This window comes from Anastrepha ludens, chromosome X (genome assembly GCF_028408465.1).
Source record: "Anastrepha ludens isolate Willacy chromosome X, idAnaLude1.1, whole genome shotgun sequence".
Lineage (NCBI taxonomy): Eukaryota > Metazoa > Arthropoda > Insecta > Diptera > Tephritidae > Anastrepha > Anastrepha ludens.
The window spans coordinates 30,733,516-30,742,976 of NC_071503.1; the positions used below are offsets into that span (position 1 = coordinate 30,733,516).

Genomic DNA, 9,461 nt, shown 5'->3' on the forward strand with positions numbered 1-9,461 from the left:
GTTTGTTCTTTGGTTTAATTTATTAATCGTAGGGGTCCGTAGAATAATTTAGTAATTTTTACTATTGCAATTAATGTAATTAATAAGAAATTTATTAATAAAATAGTAATTAAATTTGTTGGATAATTGTATAATTTATGAAGATTTAAAGAATTTTCTTCTGTAAATATATTTAAGTTAACCATGGTTTGTATTTCGTTATTTTGAATGAAGGATGAAATATATGATTTATCTATAAATCATCTGGTACCTATTAATAAGATGAAAATTAATATAAATGAGAAGGCTGTTTTCATTGAAAGGGAGAATATTTCATTTGATGCTAGGGATGTAACGTAGATGAATAACACTAACACTCGTCCTAGGAAAATAAAAAATAATACATATGAGAGTCAGAATCTTTTAGCTATTAATCCAGTTAGAAGACAAATTTGTATTGTTTGAATTAATAATATTAGTCCTATTGCTAATGGATGATTTATTTGAATGAAAATAAGACTAGAGATTAATGTTGTGGAATATAAAGTTAGTTGTATAATATCAGGAGGTAGTTTATTTAAAATATTAATTTTGGGGATTAATGATAAAGTTATTTCTTTTCTCTTGAAGTTTTAAAAGATTTATTCTTTTTTTTTATTTACAAGACCGATGTTTTTGTTAAACTATTAAAACTAATGTTAATATTATTATATTGGGGATTACCTTGTTTTTTAATTTTAATAGGAGTATTTTTTTTTGTTTTTAATCCAACAGGAATTAAAATTTTTAGTTGCTTAGCTACAGTCCATGGAATTCAATTAAATTATTCACCAGCAATATTATGAGCTCTAGGATTTGTTTTCTTATTCACAGTAGGAGGATTTATTCACTGATACCCTTTACTTACTGGATTAAATATAAACCCTAGATGATTAAAAAGTAAATTTATTATTATATTTATTGGAGTAAATCTAACATTCTTCCCCCAACATTTCTTAGGACTAGCAGGTATACCTCGACGATATTCAGATTATCCAGATGCATATACAACATGAAATATTATCTCAACTATTGGATCTTCTATTTCATTATTAGGAGTTTTATTTTTCTTATTTATTATTTGAGAAAGTATAATTTCCCAACGACAAGTTATCTACCCTATACAACTGAGTTCATCAATTGAATGACTTCAAAATACCCCTTCCGCTGAACATAGTTATTCTGAATTGCCACTTTTAACTAATTTCTAATATGGCAGATTAGTGCAATGGATTTAAGCTCCATATATAAAGTATTTCACTTTTATTAGAACTATAAATATAAAATACCTAATTATTTATTTATATAATGACAACATGAGCAGCCCTTGGCCTTCAAGACAGTGCCTCTCCCTTAATAGAACAATTATCATTTTTTCACGATCATACTCTTATAATTTTAGTAATAATCACAACTTTAATAGGTTATTTAATATTTAAATTATTTTTTAATTCATACACAAATCGAAATCTACTACATGGACAAACTATTGAAGTAATTTGAACAATTCTACCAGCTATTATTCTATTATTTATTGCTTTTCCTTCTTTACGACTTTTATATTTAATTGACGAAATTAATGAACCTTCAGTAACTCTAAAAGCTATTGGACACCAATGATACTGAAGTTATGAATATTCAGATTTTATAAATGTAGAATTTGATTCATATATAATTCCAATAAATGAATTAACAGCAGATAGATTCCGACTATTAGATGTTGATAATCGTGTTATTTTACCAATAAATTCGCAAATTCGTATTTTAGTAACAGCTGTAGATGTAATCCATTCATGAACAGTACCCGCTCTTGGAGTAAAGGTAGACGGAACTCCTGGACGATTAAATCAGATTAATTTTTTAATAAATCGACCAGGATTATTCTACGGTCAATGTTCTGAAATGTGTGGTGCTAATCATAGTTTTATACCTATTGTTATTGAAAGTATTCCTGTTAACCATTTTATTAAATGAATTACAAATAGAGTAAATTCATCATTAGATGAATGAAAGCAAGTATTGGTCTCTTAAACCACTCAATAGTAAATTAGTACTTACTTCCAATGATTTATAAATAACATTTAATAATAATACAAAATTAGTTAAATTTATAACATTAGTTTGTCAAACTAAAATTATTAAACTTATTAATATTCTTTAATTCCACAAATAGCTCCAACTGGTTGATTAAGTTTATTTATTATTTTTTCTATCACATTTATACTTTTTAGAATAATAAATTACTACTCTGTAATTTGTCGATCCCCTAAATCTGATTCAACTAAAAAATCTTCCACTCAACCTCTTAATTGAAAATGATAACAAATTTATTCTCAGTTTTTGACCCTACCTCAAGTATTTTTAATTTATCTCTTAATTGAATAAGAACCCTTTTAGGATTAATAGTGATCTCTTCAACATATTGATTAATACCTTAACGATATCATGTTTTCTGAAATTCAATTTTATTAACTTTACACAAAGAATTAAAAACTTTATTTGGATCTACAGGACATTCAGGATCAACTTTTACCTTCGCTTCTTTATTTTCACTAATCTTATTTAATAATTTTATTGGACTATTCCCTTATATTTTTACAAGTACAAGTCACTTAACATTAACTTTAACATTAGCTTTACCTTTATGATTATGTTTTATAATTTATAGTTGAATTAATCATACACAACATATATTTGCACATTTAGTTCCCCAAGGAACACCAGCAATTTTAATACCATTTGTAGTATGCATTGAAACAATTAGAAATTTAATTCGACCAGGAACTCTAGCAGTACGATTAGCAGCTAATATAATTGCAGGTCATTTCCTATTAACTCTTCCAGGAAATATAGGTCCATCACTATCATATGCTATTATTTCACTATTAATTATTGCCCAAATTGCTTTATTAGTGCTTGAATCAGCAGTAGCAATTATTCAATCCTATGTATTTGCAGTATTAAGTACTTTATACTCTAGAGAAGTAAATTAATTTAATTAATGTCAACACACGCTAATCATCCATTTCATTTAGTAGATTATAGTCCATGACCTTTAACAGGAGCTATTGGAGCAATAACACAGTTTCAGGTTTAGTTAAATGATTCCATCAATAGGATATTTCATTATTCCTATTAGGTAGTATTTTTACTATTTTAACTGTCTATCAATGATGACGAGATGTTTCTCGTGAAGGAATTTTCCAAGGATTACACACCCTACCTGTAACATTAGGTCTACGATGAATAATTTTATTTATTTTATCAGAAGTTTTATTTTTCGTATCATTCTTTTGAGCTTTTTTTCACAAAAGATTATCTCCAACAATTGAATTAGGAGCTTCATGACCACCAGCGGGAATTAAACCTTTCAACCCATTCCAAATTCCTCTATTAAATACAGCTATGTATCTTAAAAACACATCATTTCGGTTTTGAAGCAGCCGCTTGATATTGACATTTCGTTGATATTGTTTGATTATTTCTATACATTTCAATTTATTGATGAGGAGGGTAATAAAATATTATAATTAATATTTACAGTATCTATATAATATATAAAGTATATCTGACTTCCAATCATAAAGTCTACTAATTAGTAGTATAGATAATTTTCTCAATTATTATTATAGCTCTAACCTTAATAACAATTACAAGCATTGTAATAATTTTAGCTTCAACAATGCGGATTTGTACAAAATCATCATCACGTCTTCCATTCTCTATACGATTTTTCCTAATTACAATTATTTTTTTATATTTGATGTAGAAATTGCATTAATCTTACCAATAATTTTAATTATTAACTTATCAAACATTATAATATGAACAATTACATCAATTATTTTTATTATAATCTTAATTATTGGTTTATACCACGAATGAAACCAAGGTATATTAAATTGATCTGACTAACATATAAAAAATATAAATTAAATAGGACTGTAGTTAATTATAACATTTGATTTGCATTCAAAAAGTATTGAATTTTCAATCTATCTTAGATCTACTTATTTAGTAAATTCCGAATTATTAGTTTTATAAATACAAACGAATATGAAGCCATTTATTGCAATTAGTTTCGACCTAATTTTAGGTAATTTACTACCCTTATTCTAAAAATTTAGTATTTAGTTAGATCTATTTATTTAGTAAATTCCTAATTATTAATTTAATTGAAGCCAAAAAGAGGCATATCACTGTTGATGATAGAACTGAAATTTAATTTCCAATTAAGGAAGTAAGATATTCAAGAAAAAGCTGCTAACTTTTATCTTTTAATGGTTAAATTCCATTTATACTTCTATTTATATACAATAGTTTAAAAAAACATTACATTTTCATTGTAAAATTAAAAATATTTTTTTTATAAATTACTAAATTTTATTATTTAAATTAATTTATAAATAGAACTAATCAATTTTATTTTATAATAAACAATTATTTATTAAAATAAATTAAAAACTTTTTAAATATTAAAAATAATAAGCAAAATTCAATGAAAACAGCCTATTTCAAATAAGTTATTTTACATTTATAATATATATATATTTATACATATATTTACATAATGATATATAATTTTACTAAATAAATATTATATATAAAAAAATTTAGTTAGATCTATTTATTTAGTAAATTCCTAATTTACTAAAACTTATTCACTATATTCAAGAATTAAATAATTACCCCAACATCTTCAGTGTTATACTCTATAATTTGAGCTACTTGAATAAAATAAGAAAAAAAATCTAAAAAGGAAGGTAATTCATAAAACAAATAATAAAAGATAAATTTTTAAATTATTATTATGTAAAAAATAAACTAATTGAGAATATTCAACCAACTTATTATATAAATTCTGTCCTCCCATAAATTCAGATCACCCTTGATCAAAAGATTTATAAACCATTCTACCTAAAACTAAAGGAGGATTAATTACGCCATAAGTAGAAATATAAGGTATAAATCATATTGAACCAGAAAAATAACTTACTAAATAATTATTTAAAGACTTATTAAAATAAAATAAAGATACATTGGAAATTAAATAACCTAATAATCCACCACTAATACAAACAAATAAAGTTAATAATCTCAAATAAATTGGTAAACAAATTATTTAAGGAGTCGGAAAAATGAATCATCTAAGCATACTACCACCAATAATTCTTATAATCAATAACCCTCTTATACCACGCAACATAATTCATCCTTCATCTCTTAATATATTTAAAGAACCACAATTTAGTTCACCAGCTATAGAATAATAAACCAACCGAAAAGAATAACATACCGTTAGTCCAGTAGAAAAAAAAAAAATAAAGAAAAAAAGAAAATATATTAATATAACTCAAAGACACAATTTCTAAAATTAAATCCTTAGAATAAAATCCAGCTAAAAAAGGTATACCACATAAAGCTAAATTAGCAACATTAAATCAACCAGAAGTTAAAGGTATATAAATTCCTAATCCCCTTATCAACCGAATATCTTGTGAATTATTTATATTATGAATAATAGCTCCAGCACACATGAATAATAATGCTTTAAATAAAGCATGACTCAATAAATGAAAAAAGCCAATTTATAAAATCCTTTTGATAAAATTCTTATTATTAAACCCAACTGACTCAAAGTATATAAAGCAATAAATTTTTAAATCAAATTCAAAATTAGCTCCTAGTGCAGCTATAAATATAGTCAACCCAGATAATAAAAGTAAAGCTTGACCTATTCAAGAATTACACAATAAAATATTAAACCGAATTAACAAATAAATTCCAGAAGTAACAAGAGTAGAAGAATGAACTAAGGCAGAAACAGGAGTAGGAGCTGCTATTGCAGCAGGTAACCAAGATGAAAAAGGAATTTGCGCTCTTTTAGTTATAGCAGCTAATATAATTAATCCACCAATAATTTCTATTTCAATTCTATTTTTTATTGTCTCCAAATAAAAAATATAATTTCAACTTCCATAATTTAACATTCAAGCAATAGCCAATAAAAACGCAACATCACCAATTCGATTAAATAAAGCAGTCAATATACCAGCTTTATAAGATTTTACATTTTGAAAATAAATTACTAAACAATAAGAAACTAATCCTAATCGATCTCATCCTAATAAAATTCTAATTAAATTAGGACTAATAATTAATAATATTATAGATAAAACAAATATAAGAACTAATATAATAAAACGATTAATATTTAAATCTCCCCCCATATATTCCTTTCTATAATAAGTAACTAAAGAAGAAGTTAATAAAACAAAAGATATAAATAATAAACTCATTCAATCAAATAAAAAAGTTATAAGAATTCTACACGAATTAAATCTAACTACTTCTCATTCAATAAATATAAAAAAATCCTTAATTAACGATTTAAAATGATTAAAAATCATATCATTGACACCACAAATCAATATTTTAAATAAACTATTTAAATAAAATTAAAGTCAAATTATACAAATATCACTCTTCAAAATTAATAAATTTAAAGGAAATCAATGTAAAATTAATAAATAATACTCCCGAATTTTACCTCCTCTAAACGAATAAACTCCAGAAAATAATTTACCATGCTGACTATAAGCATATAAATAAAAAGTATAAGCAGCTCTAAAGAAAGATAATAAAGGTAAAGAAATTATTGTTAGTCAAGATCAACTAACAATTTCACCTAATAAATTTAAAGAAGGAGGTGCAGCTATATTACAAGCTCTTAACAAAAACCATCATAATGTTATAGAAGGTATAAAATTTAATAAACCCTTATTAATTAATAAACTTCGGCTCCCTAACCGTTCATATGTAATATTAACTAAACAAAAAAGCCCAGAAGAGCAAAGCCCATGAGCAATTATTAATGTGTAAGAACCACAAAATCCTAAATATCTTAAAGTTATAAGACCTCCTAAAACATAAGCAATTAAAGCCTTTAAATCAGTTTGACGCAAACAAACTAAACTAATTAAAACACCCCCAATTAATCTAATTCTAATTCAAACATAATTATATTTAATACCACTTACTTGTAAAAAAGAAAAACTCGTAATAATCCATATCCACCTAATTTTAACATAACTCCAGCTAAAATTATTGAACCAGAAACAGGCGCTTCTACATGAGCTTTTGGTAATCATAAATGAACCAAAAATTTAGGTATTTTAACTAAAAAATCGAAAATTAAAGATAAATATAATAAATCATAACAATTAACATAATTTATCAAAAGATAATAGTTTAATGTCATTGAAGTGTTATATAAATAAAAAATTCCTACTAATATACATAGGTAAAGAAACTAATAAAGTATAAAATAAAAGATAAATACCAGCTTGTAAACGTTCAGGTTGATACCCTCACCCCAAAATCAAAAACAAAGTAGGAATCAATCTTCTTTCAAAAAATAAATAAAACATAAATAAATTTATTCTACCAAAAGTTAAAAGTAAACATAATAATAAAATTAATACATTAATTAAAAAAAATTCTCATAGTTACTATATTTATTAATAGATTCACTAGAAGTAATCATAAGTGTTATTGTATTCAAAAACTTAATAAAATTAATCCATATGAAATAACATCAAACCCCAAAAAATAAGAAACATTTACAAAATAATGTGTACAATAATTCATTAAAATAAAAATAAAACTTACCAAAAATAGTAAACTTTGAACCGTTCAAAATGAATTTATAATAAAACAAAAAGGTATAATAAAAATTATTATAAAAATTAACTTTAACATTGTAATAGATTAAATGATTGAAAATAATCATTTCCATGAGTTCGAATTATACATACTAAAATTGAAAGACCTAAAGCTCCTTCACAAACACTAAAAGTTAAAAATATCATACTAAAATATCTTCTAAAATCTATTAAATTCAAATAAATAAACAGTAGAAAAAATAAACTTAAAACAATATATTCTAATCTTAAATGCATAGAAAATCAATGTTAACGATTAAAAACAAAAACAAATACTCCTATTAAAATTAAAAAACAAGGTAATCCCCAATATAATAATATTAATATTAGTTTTAACAGTTTAACAAAAACATCGGTCTTGTAAATAAAAACTAAGAATTAATCTTTTCTTCAAGAGAAAAGAAATAACTTTATCATTAATCCCCAAAATTAATATTTTAAATAAACTACCTCCTGATATTACACAACTAACTTTATAGTCCACAACATTAATCTCTAGTCTTATTTTCATTCAAATAAATCATCCATTAGCAATAGGACTAATATTATTATTTCAAACAATACAAATTTGTCTTCTAACTGTATATCTATTATTTTTAATTTTCCTAGGAGGAGTGTTAGTGTTATTCATCTATGTTACATCCCTAGCATCAAATGAAATATTCTCCCTTTCAATGAAAACAGCCTTCTCATTTTCTATTAATTTTCATCTTATTAATAGGTACCAGATGATTTATAGATAAATCATATATTTCATCTTCAATTTCAATAATCCAACAAATTTAATTACTATTTTATTAATAAATTTCTTATTAATTACATTAATTGCAGTAGTAAAAATTACTAAATTATTCTACGGACCCCTACGATTAATAAATTTAACCAATGAACAAACCTTTACGAACCCAACACCCCTTATTTAAAATTGCAAACAATGCTCTAGTAGATCTTCCAGCCCCAATTAATATTTCAGCTTGATGAAACTTCGGGTCACTATTAGGATTATGTTTAATAATTCAAATTATAACAGGACTTTTCTTAGCTATACATTACACAGCAGATATCAATTTAGCTTTCAATAGTGTTAATCATATTTGTCGAGATGTAAATTATGGTTGATTATTACGAACTTTACATGCTAATGGTGCATCATTTTTCTTCATTTGTATTTATCTACATATTGGTCGAGACATTTATTACGGCTCATATCTATTAACACCTACATGATTAGTAGGAGTACTGATTCTATTTTTAGTTATAGCAACAGCATTCATAGGTTACGTTTTACCATGAGGACAAATATCATTCTGAGGAGCCACAGTTATTAGAAATCTATTATCTGCAATCCCTTACCTAGGAATTGATTTAGTTCAATGAGTTTGAGGAGGATTCGCAGTAGATAATGCCACTCTTACCCGATTTTTTACATTTCATTTTATTTTACCATTTATTGTATTAGCAATAACATTAATTCATTTATTATTTTTACATCAAACCGGATCTAATAACCCAACTGGATTAAATTCTAATATCGATAAAATTCCATTCCACCCATATTTTACATACAAGGACATTGTAGGATTTATTGTTATAATTATAGCAATTCTATTATTAACGTTAATTAACCCTTATTTATTAGGAGATTATCAGGATCATCCCTTCCATCCCTGCTAATCCTTTAGTAACACCAGTTCATATTCAGCCTGAATGATACTTTCT

At 24.7% G+C, this 9,461-nt stretch overlaps 6 pseudogenes; 3 read left to right on the top strand and 3 right to left on the bottom strand.

Annotated features, from left to right (window-relative positions):
- Positions 1-14: 14 nt before the first annotated feature.
- Positions 15-545, bottom strand: LOC128869878 (NADH-ubiquinone oxidoreductase chain 6-like; annotated as a pseudogene).
- On the top strand, positions 520-1,229 carry LOC128869285 (cytochrome c oxidase subunit 1-like; annotated as a pseudogene).
- A 97-nt stretch (positions 1,230-1,326) lies between these two features.
- On the top strand, positions 1,327-2,014 carry LOC128869282 (cytochrome c oxidase subunit 2-like; annotated as a pseudogene).
- Positions 2,015-5,334: 3,320 nt separating this feature from the next.
- On the bottom strand, positions 5,335-6,762 carry LOC128869879 (NADH-ubiquinone oxidoreductase chain 5-like; annotated as a pseudogene).
- On the bottom strand, positions 6,716-7,415 carry LOC128869287 (NADH-ubiquinone oxidoreductase chain 4-like; annotated as a pseudogene).
- Positions 7,416-8,627: 1,212 nt separating this feature from the next.
- LOC128869281 (cytochrome b-like) lies at positions 8,628-9,453 on the top strand (annotated as a pseudogene).
- The last annotated feature ends 8 nt before the right edge of the window (positions 9,454-9,461 follow it).